The sequence below is a fragment of the Cryptomeria japonica genome, chromosome 7 (genome assembly GCF_030272615.1).
Source record: "Cryptomeria japonica chromosome 7, Sugi_1.0, whole genome shotgun sequence".
In the NCBI taxonomy this organism is placed as follows: domain Eukaryota; kingdom Viridiplantae; phylum Streptophyta; class Pinopsida; order Cupressales; family Cupressaceae; genus Cryptomeria; species Cryptomeria japonica.
Genome location: NC_081411.1, coordinates 357,039,799 through 357,063,689, shown reverse-complemented (window position 1 = coordinate 357,063,689; position 23,891 = coordinate 357,039,799). Strand labels below are relative to the sequence as shown.

The window sequence follows — 23,891 nt, the reverse complement described above, 5'->3', positions numbered from 1 at the left end:
TAACTTGAGCCTATTAGCAACAACCTTAGTGATGATTTTGTAGATGGTGTTTCATAGTGAAATAGGATGAAACTCCTCCATCCCTTCCAGCTTGGCCTTCTTTGGGATAAGGGCCACCAAAGTGCAATTGAATTCCTTTAGAACAAAGCCTTTGGACCTTGACTCTTCTACCACAGCTAACAACTCCTCACCAAGCACATCCCAAAAGAACTGAAAAAAGAATGCCTAGAACCCATCTGGTCTTGGTGCCTTCTCCCCACCTAACCCAAAATAGTAGATTTGACTACCTTCAATGAAACAGGTTCCTCAAGCATGATATTATCCTCCCTCGAAACTAAGGGAGGGATTAACTCCAGAAGCTCAGCCTGAAAACCCGACTGAGCAGCCCCACTTCTCCTCCACAGATTTTTGAAAAAGTCAACAACCTCTTTGCTTATTCGGTCTGAGTCTTCAATGGTTGTACCATCCGCAAGTCACAGGGAGAGAATTCTATTCAGACTTTGCCTGGCTTTCACTGAACTGTGGAAGAATTTCATGTTTCTATCACCAGCTTTGAGCCAGTTTTCTCATGACTTATGTTTCCAGTAAATCTCCTCCCTCTACAAAAATTATCCATATTTGCTAAGCAGATCTTTCTCCGTGAGGAAGTCCACTTCATCCATCCCTTCGGCCAAGACCTTCACATTCAAAGCCCACAAAGCTCCTTCTAGCCTTCTCTTTTCATCAAAGATGTTGCCAAAAACCTCCCTATTCCATGATTTTAATTTCTATTTCACAAAACTAAGCTTCTTGAAAAAATGAAAGGCCAAGAAACCTTCCACCACAGGGGCCTCCTTCCACCACCCAATTACACAATCTCTAAAACCCAGTTCTCTTAACCACATCTTTTCCACCTTGAAGGGACACCGAATTGGTACTTCATCTTTCTGCACAACCAAAGAGACTGAGAAATGATCCAATCCTGAAATAGCTAATACCTCAGCCTCGAAACCCAAAGGGACTAAATTCCAATCCCCTGCAAGGAAGAATCTATCTAGTTTCTCGGCAATATTGGAAAAGCCCCTTCATCTGTTAGTCCATGTAAAATTCCCACCTTTAGCTTCCACTTCAAATAGAGCATTAGAATTAACAAAAGACTGAAAGTCTGTTTGTGATCTGCACAACCTCCTCACCCTCCATGTTTATTCAAGGAAGAAAGGGTGGCATTGAAGTCCCCAACAACAATTGCTAAAGACGGCCTCACTTCCTCTAAACGCGTATAAATATCCTCCCATAATCTGCACTTGTCCACAGCCAAAGTCGGCCCATAGACATTAATTAGAAAACAAGAAAAAATCATGGTCTTTGAATTCACCTTTACCATCTGCCAGTGTTTAGAACATGAAACAATATCTACTTGAACAACCAATGGATTCCATAGAATGCCAAGCCCACCCGAGGCCCCTTCAGAATCCACAAAAGTTCCAGACCACCTCTGCCTTACCCCAAAAATACAAGCAGCAACATCACATCCCAACTTTGTTTCCTAAATGCAAATAACTTCCATCTTAGCCTGATCAAAACCTCTTTTGATCAGACATCTCTTATCAGGGGCATTGCATCCCCTGACATTCCAGGTTAGGAACTTCATTGTTGTCTAGGATAGAATAAGTCTCTCCTAGATCTTAGTAGCCTTGTCTGACCCTTCATGTTGCCTGCTTCCTCGAATAACTTATGTCTGCTCTTCCTACCTCTCAAATTCCCTTTGGCCTTAGTGGGATTTGATTTAGTCTGTTTAATGGTCCTAACCTTTGTCTCTCCTATCTCTGCGAACAATCCCAAAGAATCATCACTAAATCCATCATCCTCCTCAGACTCCAGCTCTGCTGATAATCCATTCGTCTTGCCTGGGGACATGTGAATGTCCTTGAAACTGATTGCTTTTCCTTCCACACTCCCAACCAAATCATCTAAAATAAATGGAGACTTTGCAATCAAACCCATCCCCAGCCCCTTCAGCCCATCTACCGAGTTGTTGTAGAACCTATGCTGAGTTGGAAAACCCCCACCGACTGCATAATCCTTTAAAATGAACCCAAGTGCACCCTTCTCCGGCTTTCCTTCTAGATGAGAAAAGACACCCCCACCATTCCCTAAACAAACTTGACCCACACTCTCTCCAACCATACCTTCTGCTTGAAGCTGAGGACACTCCTCAGCAAACTCACCCAAACCGCCAATCCCAAACTCAACAGACTTTTCTCCAACCAAACCAGAGGCCATCTACGACATTTCCCAACCTGGACAGGAGTCACCTGGTTCTCCCAATCTCTCTAGAATATTTGAACCGTGTCGAAGAGCCCCATCCCTTGCACCCTTTGGAACAAAGCTCAAATTAGTCTTGAGGATGCCCATGCTCTGGTCAGAGGTCACGCCTGCTAACAACTGCACCTCCAGCGCACGATCTGCCCTTCCTTTCCCCTTCTGCCCAGACAAACAATCACGGCCCTCATGACCCCATTCTTTGTAGCACTTGCATTTGACCATGATTTCTTCTACTTCTATTTCTTGCCTCCATAAACCCTCTGGAGATCTAATCTCCACTACCTTCGGGAGCCCTAGATGAGGCTTCCACATAACACAGATTCGGACATACATGCATGAATTAAGTTTGTCAACCGCTTCATCTGACTTGAAGAATCTCCCTAGTTTCTCACCTATACTCTTAAAAACTTCCTTCTTCCAGTATTCATCCAGAAGATTGTACAATCTTATCCAAATAGGAATGTCCTCAATAGTGGCTTGTCTAGGGTCAAAGTCAGGGCTCCAATCCTTAATAAAAAAACCTACTCCCGACATCAAAAAAGGCCCCGAGTCCATCAATGCATTCTTCTCCTCTACTGACCCAGCAATGATAAGAAAAAACCCATTTGTTAGGGTTTTAATATCAAAGGGACTCACCCATTCTTCATTGACCCAGTTTCTCACTCTGGGGAAAGCTTGCCAATCACCTCCCCACTTCATGAAGAATGCTTTGTCACGCAAGGCTTGTACTGATTCCTTCCAAGTCTCCGAATCAATGCAAATACTGACTGACCGCTTCTCAGACGTTGCTCGTATCCCACCATAGGAAAAGTCTTTTGGGGGTGCTTGAAATTTCATCTTCAGCCTTTCCTCCGTTTGTCACTTGCTCCACTTTAGAAGATTCAGATACCGTGAATGAACCCATTTGGTTTTTTCTTGCTCAAACGGGAATCTATTTTTCCCCCAGCTAAACACCTCCCTTCTCCTCCTTCCTATTTCCTGCCATTGTCACTGATCTGAACGCAGTGGACACCATGGCCATTGGTTTTCCCTCTGAATGTGATCGTGTTCCCATCATCGCACTCGAACAACACCTCCACCTGTAAACCCTAGCTTCCTCCTGCGCTCCGCCATATCGTCAGGAATCAAAATATATTTAGATGAAGTTAATCTTAAATGCATGTATGTAGTCATCTTATTAATTGCAATAAATTGGATCACGAAAGAATATAGATTTGAATCATGGAATGTATTCAATTGTTGATAATACATTTAAAGTATGCTTGGAAAGTATTCATTAGTTTTTAAATGAAATTAAAGTATGTTATAAAATTTAGATGCATTACATATGTTTTAATGAAAATTTGAACGTAATGTATGATTAAATTATATTGGATGAACTTAATCATGTTATCTATACTTTTAACCTCAATGGATGAACCTTATCATGTTATCTATATTTTTAATTTACCGAAAGAATTTACCCTTGATCAAAGTATCAACTTGTCATTAAGTCAATCAACTTAATTGGATTAATTAGTGTGATTTGAGGTAAGTGTTGAATTAAGTAATCCCGCTAGGAAACTCTTTAGGTGTTATTGAAGTCTTCTGTTGTGTTTTCTGAACTTATGGTATCTCATTGTATCATTGTGTTGTGTTTAATATTTTTTTTTTTAAATTGCACTCTATTCTTGTGTTTTAGCTTTATCCCTTTGGGGTTTCCTGGTGGGGCATTACACTTTCCCTAGCCATTTCTCTTGTTAGCTATATTACTCATCTTACAAATTGTGTGCAAACCAATGAGGGTATTTGTAATGGTACTCTTATTGGCTAGAAGCCGACTATTCTTGATATGTGGAAACTATAAACCATGACCCACTTCTTGCTCTTGATTGTATAACTACTATTGATTGCACTTTTATTTTTCTTTCTGAATTTCATATCAAAGATTGCATCTAACTTTAAAATATTAATATATCTATCCACTTTTTCTCGTGATACAATATATTTTTAAAAATATATAACATCTATTTCTCTAAAAAATTAATTAAATATACAATTTCGATTTATATTATTCTTTTACAAATATATTAAAAATGTATAGCATAATATATCAGTGAATAAACCCATTCAAATACTCATAGAACTCACAAAAAAATAAGTGAATGAAATCATGACTTATGAGGTTTCTCATTCATAAAAACCACGTCAACATATATATATATATATAGATGAATAATGATGAACAACAGATACCCTAACTGGTACTGAGAGGTGGGGGGGGTGAATCAGTACAGACAAAAACTTTCTCAACAACTTATCAAGTTAAAGCAATACCAACTAGTCGTCATCATTACTGAACTTAACCATGGCAATACTGGTTAAACACGGTAAAACTTCAGACACCATAAAACTGATAAGTCCGAACACTTCAAATATATTCAATACTTGATATCAACTTCACCCATAAACATAGGCATATGGTATAGCAGTGATACCTTACCCTAATATCTCTACATGCATAATCTTTCAAACAAAGAATACGTAATCATCACATGAAAAATGCATAACACATAACACATAGATTTTTCACGTGGAAACCCAAATGGGAAAAACCACGATGGGGATGAATACCTGCAAGCTTGTTTTTGAACTCTTTTGAAGCTCGCTCTGTTAGGAGCCTAGTCTGATTAAAGACTTTACAATAAGGTTCTGCTAGGAACCGATCCTGTTAGAGATCACCCGGTTAAGGGATGGCTATATACTCTGTTAAAGGTTGAAACCCTGTTAAAGGTTACCTCGCTAGAGGATTTGAAGAACTTAATGACCTTGAGGCACCCAGTTAAAGGATTTACAACAAGCCTGTTAAAGCTATCCGGCAAAGGGATTTTCCAACTCTTGAAATGATTAGAAGACAACAGGTAAAACTCTGATCTGATAACAACACTACATGCTAAGGCAGATCCTTTTCAATTCCTCTACTCTGCAGTTTTCCTCTTATTGGTCTGGCAAGTATTTCATCACTCGGATACACACACACAACTTTTGCCAACAACTTTACAATAACAAACATCATCAACCTTATAGACATCAATTAGGTCGATAGCATAAACCCTAAACCCTAAGCATTTTAGGTTTACAATACAAGAGGTCCAATCCTGACTGTTCAAACACATTGCATAGAGTAATACCATTTCAAATAGATCACAAGACAATCTGCATCATTCATTCTTTATTGCACATGGGAATCAGTAACACATCACACTTTCTTCTCATACCACCAAGAAGAGCGTTCATTCCCGAGGTAGACTTCTAACGCAGTCTATCTTCTCATGCAATATCCTCAAGGAAATCCTTCACATGCACAAAGCTGACGTGGCACCTCGATCTCATTCACATCTCTTAGCTAACTCATCACAGAGTATCATCAGTTGCATTGCACGAGCTGTATTGCCAAATCGGAAACCCTAGATCTAAGACTACCAATCGGTAGTCACTTTTAGTGAAACCCCGACACTGGTTCACTGCATGTCTTCATACTTCTTCATACCGGTTCACCAACTTCTTTTAATCTGCATATCGATTTACTTGAACTTATTAACATCAATGACAACATATATTATCATCATATCAACATGTCGGTTCATCATATACCAATAATATCCAACATATATATATATATATATATATATATATATAGCACATATATAATGAAAGCATGACTTAGGAGGTTCCTTAAGCATAAAAACCTTGTCAATAGATATATATACAAATACATATATAATGAGACCATGACTTTAAAAAACAATGTCAATAGGTATATATAAATATACACATATAATGAAACCATGACTTATGAGGTTCCTCAAACATACGAACCATGTCAATAGGTATACATAAAAAAAGGCATATATAATGAAACCATGACTAACAAGGTTCCTCAAACATAAGAACCATGTCAATAGGTATATATAAAAATACATATATAATGAAACCATGACTTACGAGGTTCCTCAAACATAAGAACCAGGTCAATAGGTATATATAAAAATACATATATAATGAAACCATGACTTACGAGGTTCCTTAAACATAAGAACCATGTCAATAGATATATATAAAAATCATTTATAATGAAACCATGACTTACTAAGTTCCTCAAACATAAGAACCATATCAATAGGTATATATAAAAATCATTTATAATGAAACCATGACTTACCAAGTTCCTCAAACATAAGAACTATATCAATAGGTATATATAAAAATAATAAAGAAAAATTAAACCTATATTGTTAATCAATAATTGGTATCTTATACTTAGGGTGGGTTAGTTTAGGATTCCCTCCAATCTGTTGCCTTGAAAAGGTACATACCACGCAGGTCCTCCAATGAAGAAAATATTTCTCTCTTCAAAACATGAATTAGCTATAATGGAACTTCAGACTCGTTAGACTCTTCAAAAGGCATATAAGCTATCAATGGAACTTCAGACTCGTCAGACTCTTCAAGAGGCGTATTAGCTATCAATGGAACTTCAATCTCTTCAAAAGGCATATTAGCTATAAATGGAACTTCAGGTTCATGACCCATGATGTTCACCTCCTCTCCTTTTATTGATAAAATGTTCTGGTTCATTTCATGAGTAGTTTCAGGTATGCTTGTATTTTCTATACCTTGTGAAACAAGAACGCTATCCCCAACTGGGATTTGGTCACCTCCATATTCACTAGATTCCAACTTTGGTGTAGTCTTACATGGAGATGAATTAATTTCTTTTGATTCAGTTGCTTTCATACCTCTGATCACCTGTGCATGGCATACCCTTATTATTTGAACTAACGATATTATATATTCAAACATGCAAGAGGAGAGTGTGCACTTATGAATCAAGAAAACTTACATATCTATCTTCATCCTCATATAGCATCAACAAATCTCCTTTTTGAAGATCATGTTCTCGAATGAAAGCCCCTACAATATGTGTTAAATACAATCCATAAAACTCTAAAATAGATGTAAAACAACTATCCATAGAACTCGACAAAATATAAGTAAAAAATAATTCAGAGAACTCCAATTCTACTACCCCATTTCAGATTTCTTGAGATCTACTAGCATTTTCAACTGCATGTATCTTACTCTTATTATTTGACAATTGAACATTCAAAATTCTTCAAACTTACCTATATTTTCCATTATATACATTCTAGTCTTATTGTTTGGCCAGAACCTGCACCTTATACAGTACAAGATTAGATCACATAAGTTTGTTCCTTTTCCTTTTCTTAAAAATATATTATATATAATATAAGCAACTTCAACCTCCAAAAGCTCTAAAAATGGTTGTTTTCATTTAAACTTATTGTTTGTGGACTAATTTAGTCTTTTACCATTTTGAATCTTCATATCAATATCAAAATATTTAATAACAACATAATTCAATGATTTACCTGTATTTGAGAATCCAACTGCGATCATTGTCATGGTCCTTTGCTGATATGACAATGCCTTCCTTCATCTCTAGGCGTGGAAGGTTTGCCTCTGCAGCTTTCTAACATGAGATAAGAATAGAAAGGAATATTAAAGATCCCATTAGTTTTATAAAAGTGTTAGAAAAGGTAAATCTGAGGTGGAAGCTTGAATCTAATAGATACATATTTTTTCAGTATAGTAATCTATGAAAGAAATAGCATTATGCCTACATGAGAGGCTTGCTTCTACAATGGAGACAAATGAATATAACAAATTTTAAATTTAAATAGATTTTTTTTTTTATTAAGATAAGGTGGGTGTTTGACAGGACCTAAATCTTGAACAAAAACAAGGAACTTGTCCAAGGGATAATTAGAAATAGTTAAAAATTAAGAATAATGAAATGATAATATAACCAATTTGGAGGGCAGTAATCCAATTCATGTAAAATATTATCATCTATTTTTTTAATTGAAAAGACAAATAGATTAATGATATTAGATTTTCACAATCAATAAAAATTATTGCTAAATTGTTTCTGGATTAGATTGCATTATAGATTTTTGCATCAACATTTGTAATAGTTAAAAGAAAAATCTATAGCACAATTTAATGCAGAAACAATTTAGAAACAAATAGATTTCAACAAACTCTTAAAACATATTTAAAACAATGACAACACCAAAGACTGTGATCTAAATGTTGTTCTTATAATATTGAACTATAATAAGAAAAAATACTATGAAGCCATTTACCATTTACCAACCTTAGGAAGAACTACTCGTCCAAGATTACTAACATCACTAGTTTACAACTGCTTTTGCACCAACAGTCTCTTTCCTCCATGTGAGGACTGTGTCTAGGTATATCAAAGAAACCAACATGTCAGATTCTAATACATTGCAAGGTATTTGTAAAATCAATAAATATTTTAGTGTTTTAGTTATTGATTTTTCTGAATTCAATTTTGTAAATATTTGATGTTTAATGTTTTAGATTAAACTCTATGATCCATCATCAGAGAATAAAAGCATTTTCATGTTTTTTATTTTCTGATGGATCATAGAATTTGATCTAAAATATTAGACATTAAAAAATCTATAGAATTGAATTCAGAAAAATCAATAGCTAAAATATTATGAACTGTGAAAATTTCTATGTTTCTAATATCTCAGTGTGCAACTACAAAATATTTCCACTTTCCTAATGATTAGACACGCTACTTGCAAAATGGAGGGAAAGTACTCAAGTATACACCAACATCGTCTTTCACGGGCAGGTTTGACACGTGTTGGAAATTTGTCTCTTAATTGTTTCTCTGTGCCATTTTTAGACAGTTGTTAAGTGTCATGACAAATGGTTAAAATATACACCACGCGGCTGTATATGAAGTATAATATATATTGTTAAAAACATTCTATTTTTTTTTGGCTTTGTTATGTTATTCATTCTGCAGGTTGTTGTTTGGAGAGGCTCCTTTGAAGGCTACTACATTAGTTTGAAACGTTTTGGCTCTGTAAGATTGTCCTGTTGGTTTATTCTGAGCACTAGAAACTAGTTTTATAGCCGTGAGATTGCAGTTTTCTTTTGAAGATATAGAGTATTATGTTGGTTTTTATATGTAGTATCTTCCATCTATAACAACAGCTTAATGGGGTTTGGGAATTAGTTTGTTAAAACTGACATTTTAGATCTCGGTTCAGCTCTACACGAGATCCCCAGTATCTGGTCAATGGATATTTTCATTGTAGTCTTCATCATCCATAGCATTCTAGATCATGGTTTGGAGGAATGGATTCAAGGATCTATTTTCAAATAACTTGTCCCCACTCTATTCCTAAGCACCTAGCAGAGCTCTTCCTCAAAGGCTATGTCACTAGAACAATTTGGGACATCCATGACAATCTATTAGTCAGCAAGGAGTAAGCAAATATTGTCCTAGATTCCCAGCTTCTATGACACCATTTATTTGTTAATGTTGAATAAAAATGTTTCCCTTGGTTAAGTTCTAAGATCTAAGTTAGCAAAATAATAAATTTCTTCTTATAGATCCTTACAAACTGTTGTCAAAGCTATTGCTTGACAGCTCATGGTAAATGAAAAACTTGAAATGTATTCAAACATAAAAACCCACAAGCTTTGCACTCAATTCAAATGCTTTGTTTCTGCAACATGACTTCATATGAACAAATTTTTCTCCTTGCTCCAAAGTAGTATTCTTGTGCGAAGTACTTGCATTGTCATCTGATGCCTTCAAACTGTCTGAAGATTCAACTTTAATGTTGTTGGGCAAGAATTGATCATAGGCATTTGTTTGTCAACAATAGGAGGCGGGGCTAAATTTTTTTCCTTTTTTCACAACAACTACAAATTTCTAGGTCTATACTTTTTCCATTGTTGAGAGGGTGCTTATCTATTGTTTTAAGGAAAAATTAAATCCAAAATGACTATCTCTACTGCTGGCAGCCATGCTTTGCTTGTGACAGTTCTTGATGTTAATGGCTTTTAGCTAAATCTATCTTGTTAGTTTATCAACCTAGTTTCACCAGACTAATGTAAATAGCTCGCAGGTTGAACAAAATATGTTGCCTACTTAATCTCTTGTTGATAAATTTTTTATTTTCAAAAAAGAAAAATAAATGAAAATATTTTTTTAAAAAATTCAATTTTTTTATTACAAATATTTTCATTTATTTGCTTGCAATTGATTGACAATAGTTGTACTTTGCATATACAATTTTCTGCAATTTTGTCGGAGACTGCAATAGCAATTACAAAGGCTATGGAGTTTTGCCTTTTCAGCATGCCTCTTGACAACAAGACAAATGGAATGTTCACTTTCTAGTAAAAGGGCATATCATTGATGATGTTTCTAATTCTCAGTTCTACCTATCAATTGGGAAAACAATGACAATAAGCCTATAACCAATAGTAGGGACACACAAAAGGTAAATGGCTCTTAGTATATGAATGCCTTATAATTGAATCTATGGGTTAGATGTATAACAAAGTTTGGCAATGATGTTAATTTTTCTTGTATATATAAACAACATTTGTTATTTTTGATGCTCATCTCTTCTGCAGATTAGAGGGGGGTTGAGATGCTAAATATTTTCTAGAACTTCTTTCCAAAGGCATCTATACTTGATGAATTTATGTTTTATAAAAGTAGGCACAAGAATACCGAGGAGAAGAAGAGAACTCCATACCAATAAGAGCAGCTACAACTAATATTACAAATAATACCAATTTTTCTATACTGGTCTAATTTTTTGCCATTATTTAATTTTTTGAATCTACTATATATTAATTAGAAACATGTATAGCTTTTGTAGATATTAGGTAGATATGCAAAACAACTGAATAGATCTAATGAAGAAGTGAAAGCTGGTGTGTATAGTAAAGATGGTTGGGATAAAAATTGCTAGATTGTATTCAAAGTTAGCCTTTAAATACTATCATATATCTATCCAGCAAGGTGGTTCATTTTTGTGCCTCCTAGTTTTTGGGTAGTTTGTTCAACTTTCTCATACTTTTGTAAACATTAGAACATCTTAAACTCAAGTAATTGCAGAAGAGTTACACTATTTCAACACAATTTCATTGTCATCTAAGTTTGATCACAAATTCCTCTTCTTATCATTCATGTAAATAATGGGAGTCTATTAATCCCTTCTATAAAAGCTTTGTATGTCCAGCTCACTAGATCTTGTTTCAAGACAACCGCAACAATATAGCAAACATGAAAGAAGGAAGGAGGAGTCTAGATACTTTGACCTAGTATGGCAATTTCACTCAGTATTATATTCTCCTTCTTTTTCTTCAGAACATACCACATTATTAAATTTTCCATTATATCTTTTATGGGGAAGTTGCTAGCGCAACAAAATAAATCATATATTGATATTCCTCTTTTATTAATATCTGCTTCAATACTTGTCAATAATGGCATGGGCCTGAGGAAAGCTCTTCTAGCCCTTACATTCAAACTATGAAATTATGACACACCAACAATTAGAGAAATTTTTATCAACACTAAAATACTTCCTAAGACCTAAACGTAGTTTGATCCAATAGAGAAATGAATCTTCCATTAACAGTTTGTGGGTTCAACAACCACCTTTTCACTTCATTGTGAACAACGGTAACCAAAAGACTACTAAAAATCCTATCAATTGCTTGCAGAATTTCTTATAAAAAATGTATCAATCGATTACAGAAGTTATTAAGAAAATTCTATCAAGTCAGAAGTCCTTATAAAAATCCTAATCAATCACTTGCAAAAGTTCTTACTTCTGATTGATTAGACGGTGGGACCAATGCATAACTACTGCCTCAAACAAAAATATCTTCCATCAAGCAAGTTGTTTAATGAAAAAACCCAATTTGGCCTTGAACAACTATTCCAGTGGATTCTAGTCACATCATATATGGTCCTAGTCCTATTGCAATGATAACATGACATAAAATGTCTGCTTTATGCCAAAGCACAATACCAAGTTCAGGACTACAAATATATTTCTAGTCACACATTGTGCAATTTAACCTAGCCTATTATGTAGTCCTTCCCTTGTTAAAGCACAACAAGCTTGTATGTGCCAATGTATGATATTTTATAGCGTGTAAAGATAGAACATTACCGGTCTTTGTTGGGGTAATTGATTCTTTAATTCTTTAAGAACTTGCTTTCTGGAAAAACAAGAAGAACTACCACGAGGCCTTTATTCTCATCTCTTTGCTCTCCCAAGACCACAAGGCCTTGGATATGCCAGTGAGAAAGCAAACATCTATGGAACAAGTAATCTATTTTCAGAAGTGAGAGGGGAAAAAATTGGTAATAATTATATCACCATTTTAGCCGAATCCAGTTGAGAAATAAGTTGAAATGATTGTTTAAAATAAAAGTTTGTAAACTATGCACATAAATCATATCAAAGTGAGTTACTGTTGTATGCGGGAAAAGGGGGCCGATAGAACTCAATATGTGAAAAACGGAGCTCTATGGAGCCTTGCTCACACACCCACATGACTTCTTGGTGCAAGCTATGGAGTCATGAAGTATGGCTCAGCTTCCCAAGGATGGTTCCATGGTTCTCTATCTCACATGGTCCCTCAAACCAATGTTTTTGCTCTCAGATCACCGAGCAAAATGGTTTAGGGATGACAAATGCAAGAACGAGGGATGCTTTTGTTGATTTAAGATGAAATGCATCTTAAGCTATGCATGATCCTAGAAATGCAATAAACTAGTTATAAGATGACAAGATTAGTAAACAAGACTATCCTAGCATACTATATTAGTTCATGATTTAAGCTAAATGATAAGGAACATACTCTAAATTAGCATATTCAGATTAATTCCTGTTTAAAAGAGAAGCTAAATGATTGAGCATAAAATGAGATATGAAGGCTTGAATGAATTTAAGTATAAGTGTGATGCTAAAGACTTGGATGATGAAAATGGAGGAATGAGAGCTCTATTTATAGCAAAAATAGGGCAATGGATGGTCAGGATTGAAAGAGTTAATCAAGGGCAAAGTTTGAAAGTTGGGAATCCATGTTTGCAATTGGCACCAATGAAATGGTGACAATTGTCAACATAAGGTTGGTTGAGAGGAGATGTAAGAAGCATTAAATGCTTGAGAAGACCTCATGGTTACCCTAGGGGTTAAGGGTTAAGGTTAAGTTAGGGTTGCCCATTGGATAAAGCTTTTACCCAAAGGATTAACTCTTGTGCAAAGGATTAAGGATAACCATGGTCAAAGCAATAAATGTTTGATGAGACCCTTGGGTTAGATGGAGGATGAGTTTATGGAAATTCTTTAACCATGTAAGAGGGTTGAATTAACCATTAATGGTTATGAAGACTTTGGGGACAAATTTGTAAGAGTCCTTCCAAATTTGGGGGTATTCAACAAGTTAATAAAGGCTTTAATGCTTTTTGAAGACTTTGCTCCAATTTTGAGAAGTGACCTCCTCGAATTTAGGGAAAAGGGATAATGGTTGGGTTTGGGTTAATTAATTAGGTTTAGAAGAATCTAGAAGAGGTTAGAAAGAGGGTTAGGATGCAAGTGGGAGGTGTAGGATTTTGCAAGTGGGTGAGGGAAAATAGGTTTTAATTGAATTTAATTCAATTTGGTTGCAATTAAATAAATTAGATTTATTTAATTTAGGATAACTATTTTAATTAAATTTGAATTTAATTAAAAAATGGACAGGGGCTTTAATTGAATAAAATGAATTTATCCTATTAAATGGTATAATGAATTTAATTGAGTATTTTACTTAATTAAATAGAGGAATGCGGGTTATTTAATTAAATTAGATTTAATTAAATAGAGAAATGAACATAAAATATTCATTTAGGAATATGGTCATTTTTATACGTCTACATTTTGCCCCTCTTTGAAGTGACGTGTGTGCACATGTTGATTCAAAGAAAATGATGTGTATTTGCGATTTTATGATCGATGTCATTTTTTATGATTTTTATGTCGTGCCCCAAATTTGATGTGTGATGCCCCAGATTCGATAAACGATGGTGATAATGCCCCCTTGGGAGATGAATTAATATTTTGAAAAATTTGATTTGATTTGATAATTTGTGTTTGGTGTGTAAGATTTTGGCTAGGTGAAATGTTTAAATTGATTCATCTCCCGATAATTGACGTGTTTTAGGGTATGAGGGAGACCGCGAGTAAATTACATGCTCATTTCCCTAACCCTAATTTTATTTTTTCCTATAAAAGGGGAAAAAGTGCTTTGTTTTGTTTCATCTGTGCTTGTTGACTTTGCAGAAAGAGACTTTTGGAGAGAAGACAAAATGCCTATTCCTTATTCCACGCATTGATTTGAGCGCGTTCGAAGGCATCGGAGACCTATTGCATATGGACTGCCGGTAAGTCAACCCTTTTGACCCCTTTTTTATTTTGAATTTGATCATTTTTAGTCAGTTTTTTTATTTTTGAAATTCGGTTTTAACATTTTAGCGTGCAGGGGTCTTTGTTTAGCCCATACGATAAATTAGGTAGCGCATAGGGTATTAATTTAGGTTAGCGTCTGAAAATGAATAGGTTAGCGCATGAAAGTTTTAGGTTAGCGCATGGTCTTAGGTTAGCGCATGATGAACATAGGGTAGCATGTAAGGTTAAAAAGGTAGCGCATAGGTCAGACCTAGCGCATAGGGTCCACAAGGGGTCGCATGGGTAGGGGGATGTAGCGCGTAGGTTAGACCTAGCGCATAGGGTTAAATAGGTAGCACAAGCATGGGATAGGTTAGCGCATAGGTCAGTTTTAGCACTTAGGGTAGGTTGGGTGGCGTATGGAGAAAAAAGGATAGCGCGTAGAGTTAGTCTAGCGCATAGGGTAGACATAATAGTGCGTGGAGAAAACAGGGTAGTGCATGGGTATATTTTAGCGCATAGCCAAGTTAAATTAGCGCATGGAATGGGTTTTGCAAGTTTTAGTGATTTTTGAATGTGAAGTTTTCATAGGAAAATGTCAGTTTTGCCTGTGGAGGTGGATTTTTGCCATTTTGCTCAGTCTTTTGTCATGTTTTTTATAATGTGTCCAATATGAGTGTTGATATAACTTTGATTTGTTCAAGTTATTGATGTAGATATTAATGTGTTGTTTTGATCGAACCATGATTTGATTTGCACTATTTCAAGTTCAATGTGTGGAGCCTGATTTGTGTTACAAGTTGATATGGGTTGGAAACTTGAGTTGTTTTACAAGTTGATATGGGTTGGAAACTTGAGTTGTTTTACAAGTTTTGATATGGGTGGGAAACTTGAGTTGTTTTACAAGTTTAGGTGATGTGGAGACTTGAGTTGTTTTACAAGTTTTGATATGGTTTTTGAAAACTTGAGTTGTGTTACAAGTTGATATGGAATGATATGATGTGGAACTTGATTAGATTTTGCAAATTGTTTCATGTTTTTGATGTGATTTTGATTCTGATATCTTTGTTTTGATGTGGAAACTGATATTGGACTCGTTTTTCCTTTTGACAGGAGCGATTGGGAGTGATGCAGTCACAAGAGCAGTTTCCTAGACCTTGGACATTGATACCACGGTTAGCATAGGCTGACCTAGATGTGATTGAGAGATGTGGCTTATCATCCTTGTTGGACATGCCTCGGTTCACTGTGAACCGGGGTTTACTTACAGCGCTCGCTGAGAGGTGACACAATGATATGAACACCTTTCACTTTGCTACTGGTGAGATGACAATCACTCCAGAGGACTGTTATAGGATTTTATGGATTCCCGTAGCAGGTGCTTTATTGTCGTATGAACAAAAAGAGGAGGGTGGTACTGAGGCACTGCGGTGCATTTTCCATGATGAGACAGTATGTGGGTATGAGATCCCATGGCAGGAGTTCCTGGATCTAGACTATGCGCCTCTCCCGTCAGTACTAGCAGGGTTCATTGGTGGATTCCTTTGTCCTGATCTCAGGTCAAAGGGATTCTCTGTGGGTTGGGGATTGGTTCTCGAGGAGATGGTGACCCAGGGCCGCAAGTTTTCTTGGGGATCAACCATGTTAGCCCACTTGTACAGGGACCTTCATGAGGTTGTGTATCTGGATTACGACAGTCTGTCAGCTGGCGTGACACTTTTACAGGTATGGTGCTGGGAGCACATTCTAGCAGCGAGACCACTAGTGGACAGAGACAGGCCTGTTGGGCAAGCATATGCTTATGGTTACAGGGGTCTAGTTGTCCAACGTAAGCTGGGCAAACTGGAGCATTGGAGGAGGGTTTTGGATGATATAGATACAATCGTCAGGCGACCGTATATAGATTGTGAGGTCTGGGCAGAGGATGGGCTAGAGATGCCTTTTGTGTTTATGAGTCAGTTTTTGATAGGGCGAACGCCCTTTGTGATAGAGAGATTTCAGGTGGGCAGAATTTTGAGGTAGTATGGTCAGCAGTAGGGTATACCACAGGGGACCTACTTGTATGTGCGTTGGAGACAGGACATACCAGATTGGGGTCCTACCATTGATAGCGGAGCAGCTGTAGAGGAGTTCTCCAGCTTAGCGGGTCAAATATGGGACTATGCTCCCGAGATATTAGACGTAGGGATGACCCATGAGTTTGTTGGTTTGTTTGCAGCTCGTGCTGTGGCCAGGATATCAGATCCTGAGGAGATGTAGTTGACCTTCGATGATGATGAGGAGGATGTTGGGGGAGATGGAGATGATGGAGATGATGGAGGTGGAGGAGGACGACAGGGGAGAGGATATCGGGGGAGGAGAGGAGACAGAGGTAGAGATGGGGGAGGTCAGGTGGAGAGAGCAGTTCGATGAGCTGTGATGGACAGGGGGAGAGGAGGGTTGGCGAATGGTGTAGGGGAGGAGGGGAGTTTGGGAGAGGTGATGGCAGTGGTGGGAGGGACGGATGAGTGGAGACGACCAGCGCAGAGGAGGAGGACCAATGAGTTACCGCCACCAGCACCCAGGACAGGCAGAGGGATAGGGGGTACCCCTTCACAGGTGCCCCTACGGGTCCGAGTCCTGACACATGTGGAGGATGCTCAGATCAGGACCTTGCAGTTGACAGTTCAGCAGCTGCAAGCACATCTATTGATGCAGCAACGTCAGATTACTCAGCTGACTCTAGAGCGAGATACAAAGATAGAGCGATGCAGTCGAGCAGAGGAGTTGGTAGCTAGCATTCAGAGAGCGGTTGCAGGGGGCCCGATGAGAGATATAATGAGAGAGCTATCCTCGAGAGTGAGGGAGGCGGAGTATTATAGATGCCATTATGAGGATGTCGTGCCCAGGGAGCGCAAAGTATAGAGCTTCACGCAGGCAAGATCGAGTCGATCTCGAGAGACTAGGACACAGTCAGAGAGCAGAGGTGTGACGGGGCCCTCGAGATAGGATCCTCCTAGAGATCCAGGAGCTGGGACATCAACTGCGAGACCATCCCCCTCAGGAGATAGTCATACTTGAGAGACGATGTCTCTATTGTATTTTTAGATCATTGTTTTGCACTAGGCACAAACATGACAGATTTTGTATATTTGGATCATTTAATATATATATATATAGATGACACCATTTTCCTCGATCATGTGATGTGTTTATGGATGCATGTTTGATATGTTCTTTCTTTAATTGATGATGATGCAATGCTTAGATAGATGATATGATGCATGATGTAAATGTATGATGTATGCTTTGATATGTTGTGAGATGTATCTTGAAAATGAGGTGTATGATAATGATAATGATGTGAGATGTATCTTGAAAATGAGATGTATGATTTGATATGCAAAATGATATGCAACTACTTTTAAAATGATATGCAACTATTTTAAAATGATAAGCAACTATTTTAAAATGATATGCAACTATTTGTTTTTGGAGCATCCTCATTCTGCATTTGTCATCCTGATATAACCATATGTTATTTTGCTTTCGATATAGGTATCATCATTGAGCATTGATTTGGTTGGGATATGTTGAAAATTTATACAAGCATAATGGTATAACTGAACCATAATGACCTGAGAAAAATTTACATGATTAGCACAAGCGTCAAGGTATAATTGAACCAGGACGACCAAAGTGTGGATTACATATAAACAAACAAGATTTAACCATTTGTATGCGTAAAGTGGAATCATGTCTTTAGTGATATTCAATGTATCATGTCTCGAGACAAGTATTTACACAGTACAAGTGATCGCCTCACAGATAGAAGACTAAGAAAATATTGGAGTTTCCCCATGATCTCTAGCTTTGAAGCATTTAGTGAGAAAATGTAGAGAATCCAATAATTTAAAAAGTTCAAATGCAAAAATAGTTAAGACTTTATGCGATAACGCAACATTTAGTACTTCAGAAAATCATCCATCTTAACATGTTTGTGATTCTTGTTTTAGCGATCCAATGTTTTGCTCTGCGCTGGAGTGAAGTTTTTGGTTGTTGGATGTGATGTTTCTGATTTTTGCAAATAGTCTTGATTGTCTTGAATGTGTTTGCATTTTTTGACGATTTATTGCCCCTAGCTGAGTGTACCTCTTGATGTGGATGTGCAAGCCATGGTAAAATGTGGTGAGAGGATATATGGATAAGCTAGGATAGTGACTACGTTAAGTATGTCCTGATTGGATATTTGTTAAGTGTCGGGCGATGGCCGATAGTACTTTACTGCAAGTGTATAGATATTGATGAAGGAGTTGTTCTTTCACAATGGCGCCTGTTACCAGGTTTTCACCAGTTGCTTTTATTGTACCTTTTTATTTGCTTTTTCTTTGATTTTTGATTTTTTTGCTTTTTCCGTGCATTGGGCTACTTAAGTGTAGTATTTCTTCAGATGAATGTTGTTAGTTGGTTCGTCGAGCACATCTCCTTCTGAAGTTGTAAGTTGATAAGCACCTAATCCATAGACTGATATGATGACATAGGGACCCAATCAGTTAGGTTCAAATTTCGCTTTCTTTTCTCGATCTTGTTGATTTCTTGGATTTTCTTTGAGGACTAGGTCACCAACCTTGAAGTTGCGAGGGATGACCTTGTGATTGTAGCTTCGGCACATGTGTTGTTGATATGCTTTGAGATGAGTGTAAGCATGCTGACATCTCTCACCTAAGAGTTCTAGTTCTTGCAATCAGTTGACTCGATACTTTTCATCTGGAATTAAGTCTTTTAGAGATACTCTGAGAGATGGAATTTCTACTTCCAGCGGTAAAATAGCTTCGGATCCATAGACCAATGAGAAAGGTGTTGCTCCTGTAGGTGTACGGATGCTGGTTCTGTATGCCCAAAGTGCTAGATTGAGTTGTATATGCCAATATTTGCCTGCATCATATACTGTTTTCTTGAGAATTTTCAGTATTGTTTTGTTGGATGCTTCTGCTTGACCATTCCCCTAGGGGTAGTATGGTGTAGAGAACCGATGTTGTATTTTGAATTGCTCACATAGTTCTCGAACATCTTGGTTTTTGAATGGTCATCCATTATCAGTGATGATGGAACTTGGAATACCATATCTGCAGATCAGATAGTTCAGGATAAAAGACGCAATTTGCTTTCCAGTTACTGTGGTCATTGTGACTGCTTCTATCCACTTGGTAAAGTATTTTGTGGCAGTTATAATGAACTTGTGTCCATTTGAAGATGAAGGATGAATTTTGCCAACCAAGTCTAGTCCCCACTGACAAAAGGGCCAAGATGTTGTAAATGGCTGCAGTTCCTGTGCTGGTGCATGTATCAGATTGCCATGGATCTAGCATTTAGGACACTTCTTGGCGAAGTGGTAAGAATCTTTCTCCATTGTAGGCCAGTAGTATCCCATCCTTAGAAGCTTTTTAGCAAGAGTAGTCCCACTTGAATGTGTTCCACAAATACCTTCGTGAAGCTCGTGTAAAGCGAAATCAGAATCATTACGATCAAGGCAACGAAGAAGAGTACCATCTAGACCTTGGCAGTATAAAGTATCAGCAGTAAGAGTATACCGGGCAGCTTGGCGGATAAAATTACATTTTTGATTACGGGATAAGTCAATGGGTAGGATATTGTTCTTTAGATAATCATATATCGGTCCATATAAAGGCGAATCCGAACCGGTTAAGGCATAGACAACATGGGATTCAGAGTGGTCATAGGCTGGGGAGAACAGTTTCTCTACCAGGAACTCGTAACAACTCTGTTGCTCTATAATTTGTAGTAATGAAGCGATAGTAGCCATGGCATCGGCTACTTTGTTGTTCAACCTTGGTATTTGCTCGAAGGTGATGTGTACAAAATACTGTTTGAAGTCATCCATCATTCGCTTGTAGGGGAGTAGCTTGTCATCCTTTGTCTGATAGTCGTTGTTGATTTGATTGATGACTAGTTGTGAATCTCCATAGACCATTAACTCTGTGATTTTCTATTCTACGACCATTTTGATGCCTATGACCAATGCCTCATATTTAGCCACATTATTTGTGCATGGGAACATTAGCCGGTATGATCTTGGTATGGTATGCCCTTCAGGAGTGATGAATAGAATGCCAGCACCTGAACCATGTTGTGTGTAGGATCCGTCAAAGTATAGGGTCCATTGTGTGGTAGAAATAGCAAGAATGTCCCTGTCTGGAAATTCAATCTCCATAGTTTGTTTTCCTGGTAGCGGTGCTTTGGCTAGTTGATCTGTAATTGCTTGTCCTTTGATGGCTCTTCTTTCTATGTATTGGATGTCAAATTCACTGAGAATCATGACCCATTTAGCCAACTGGCTGGTAAGAGTTGCCTCGCTGAGTAGATATTTGAGAAGATCAATTTTTGCCACTAGCTTAATTGTGTGTGCTAGCATATAATGTCGAAACTTTTGAGATACGAAGACTACTGTTAGACAAGCCTTCTCAATGAATGTATAGTTGAGTTCATAGTCATTCAATGTCTTGCTAATGTAGTAGATGGCTCGTTCCTTTCCTTGTTGATCTTCTTGTGCTAACAGTGCCCCCAGTGATATATCTGTTGTTGAAATGTATAGAATAAGGGGCTTTCTTGCGACTGGTGGTACTAGAACTAGTGGGTTCATCATATATTGTTTGATTTGATAAAAAGATTCTGCACACTTGGCCTCTCATCTGAAAGGTACATTCTTATGGAGCAAATGATTGAATGGTAGACTTTTATCAGCTAGTTGAGCGATGAATTACCTGATTGATTGGAGTCATCCTTGTAGAGATCTGAGTTGACTGATATTCTTTGGTGGTGGCATCTCCATAATGGCTTGTACCTTTGTTGGATCCACTTCAATACCTTTAGCTAAGACGATGTAGCCTAGTAGCTTTCCTGATGTAACCCCGAAGACACACTTCTTAGGGTTGAGCCTGACTTGGAATTTCTCCAATCAATCAAAGATTTTTGTTAGGATGCCGAGATGTTCTGTTCTGGTGAATAATTTAGCTAGCAGACCGTCCACATAGTCTTCCATGAAGGTATGCATCATGTCATGAAAGATTGTTGTCATTGCTCGTTGATAAGTAGCTCTTGCATTCTTTAAGCCAAAAGGCATAACATTCCAACAGTACGTTCCCCAAGGACAGGTGAATGTTGTTTTATCTTGATCTTCTGGGGCTATTTTTATCTGATTATAGCCTGAAAAACTGTCCATTAGTGAGAGCATTGCATGGCCCGCTGTGAGGTCTACAATTATGTCGATACTGGGCAAAGGAAAGTCATCTTTTGGACAGGCTTTGTTGACATCTCTAAAATCAGTGCAGATTCTAATACTGTCGTCTGGTTTTGATACTGGCACTATGTTGGAGATCCATTATGCATAGTCGATGGGTTGAATGAATCCGACATCTAATAGTTTCTTCGGTTCAGCTTTGACCATGAGTGCCACCTGTGGATTCATCTTTCGTAGTTTTTGCTTGATTAGCTTAACTCCTGGAGAGATGGACAAGTGATGCATGATTAAGTGTGGATCAATTCCGAGCATATCTGCATATGACCAAGCAAAGTTAATTTGCTTTTCTTTAAAAAAGATGAGGAATGTCGATCTTTCCTCCTCTGTCAGAGATTCTACTAGGTGTATGTTTTTGACTGCCTCTGTGGTACCAATGTTGATTGATTGATTGGGCTCAATCAATATGGGTGATCGCTCATGAAAATGTTCAGGAAGAGTATCAAGTCTCCCATCCTTAGGTGCCTTAAAAAGGTTTTCACCCTTAGATGCGTCCTTTATTTTTACATTTTTATGATCGAGAGCTACCATTGGCTGGTTTTCAGCATCAGATCTTTTATTTGGTTCATTTTTGTGACTGAGAGACTTGGCACTCCCTAGTTTGCAGACATCGTTACTTCGTTCACTGGTAGAGCCTATTTCTGGGTTAACGGTACATAGGTAATGGATAATAGATTCATCGTCTGGGAAAATTGGTATATCATGTATTTCGGGTTCGTCCCAGTCAATGAGGTCAGGAAAGACAAGGGGTAAGGAATCATTCGGTGGATCAAGTTCTGCTACTATAAGTGTCAAGACAGAGGTTTCATCGTGATTGGTTTTGGTAAAGAAGTCAAGGATTTTGTCGAGGTCTTCAATGGTATCATCTTCCGTATAGATTTGTGCGTAATATTTCTGTTTGCTTTCCTTGGCGTCAGAGATATTCTGTGGTCCAAATTTAAGAGGTCTATCTTTTGCGTTATGTTCTTCCTGAGAAAGGGATATGGTACCAGTATTGTCAGTGATATCTGCAGTAGCATTTGAGCAGCTACCCCATTCATATTCATTGGAATTAGTCTCTGAGGCATCATCCCAGATTCTATCAGTGCTATAAATAGGTATGTTGTAGGGTGAAAATAGATCTTTGATGATGGATACCAGTTTGATGGTTTTTGTTGATTCGGTGTCAAATCTTGCTTCTACTTTCTGTATTTGTTCATAGACTGTGCCTCCTTGGGGAGGAATAATGGTATCAGGAGATGTTTCTATTGGTTTTTGAGATATTGGTGTTTGAATATGAGCTACTATTGCAGATATGGCCTTCTTGTGGCTTAGAAGCTTTTCCTGATGTTGCTTCTATTCTTGACGTTCACGTGCCTTGTAGATTGTTTCTGCTGACTCAAATAGTGCTTCCTGCCAGGATTCTTCTTTGTACTTCTTCTTTACTTTCCATTGAGGTTTTGGAGTTATGCGTGGTGTCTCTCTTCGTAGGAAAGTGAGTTTACAACCCAATCCTGTTTTGTCTCTACTGGGCTGTGAAGGAAGATCTATGGGTTCAGTGACTGCTTCTTTGCGTTTTCCAATAGGTCCTTTACCGTCATATCCCATTTGCTGCATGATTAAGTAGCCTTTTCCATGTAGGTGTGTTGGTAGAACTATATCCAGAGTAGCTGCTCTGTTATCTTCTTCCTCATCTTTGTATAACTAGCTAAGAATGTCTTTCTCTTTTGATTCATGTAGTAGAGTGCCTAGTTGGATGAAGGTACCATTAAATTTGGTGATGGACTGAGTTACCTGATGTGTTGATGTAATAGGCAATCCATGAGATCTGGGTGATGTTGGTAATTTGGCCAAACACATGGGTTCCAAAGAGTATTCTCCCATACCTTGTTCTCTGATTTGCATTTTCTATTGGAAATCTCTAGGTAATGATTCGGGCTTTGTCGTCTGTAGATCTG

The 23,891-nt window shown here is 37.5% G+C and overlaps 1 long non-coding RNA gene across 1 annotated transcript; it reads right to left on the bottom strand.

Annotated features, from left to right (window-relative positions):
- Positions 1-7,476: 7,476 nt before the first annotated feature.
- On the bottom strand, positions 7,477-8,609 carry LOC131857051 (uncharacterized). The gene is made up of 3 exons (XR_009358469.1): positions 8,525-8,609; positions 7,737-7,837; positions 7,477-7,516 (listed from the first exon to the last, which is right to left on the bottom strand). It is a non-coding gene; the product is annotated as an uncharacterized LOC131857051 (long non-coding RNA).
- Positions 8,610-23,891: the final 15,282 nt, after the last annotated feature.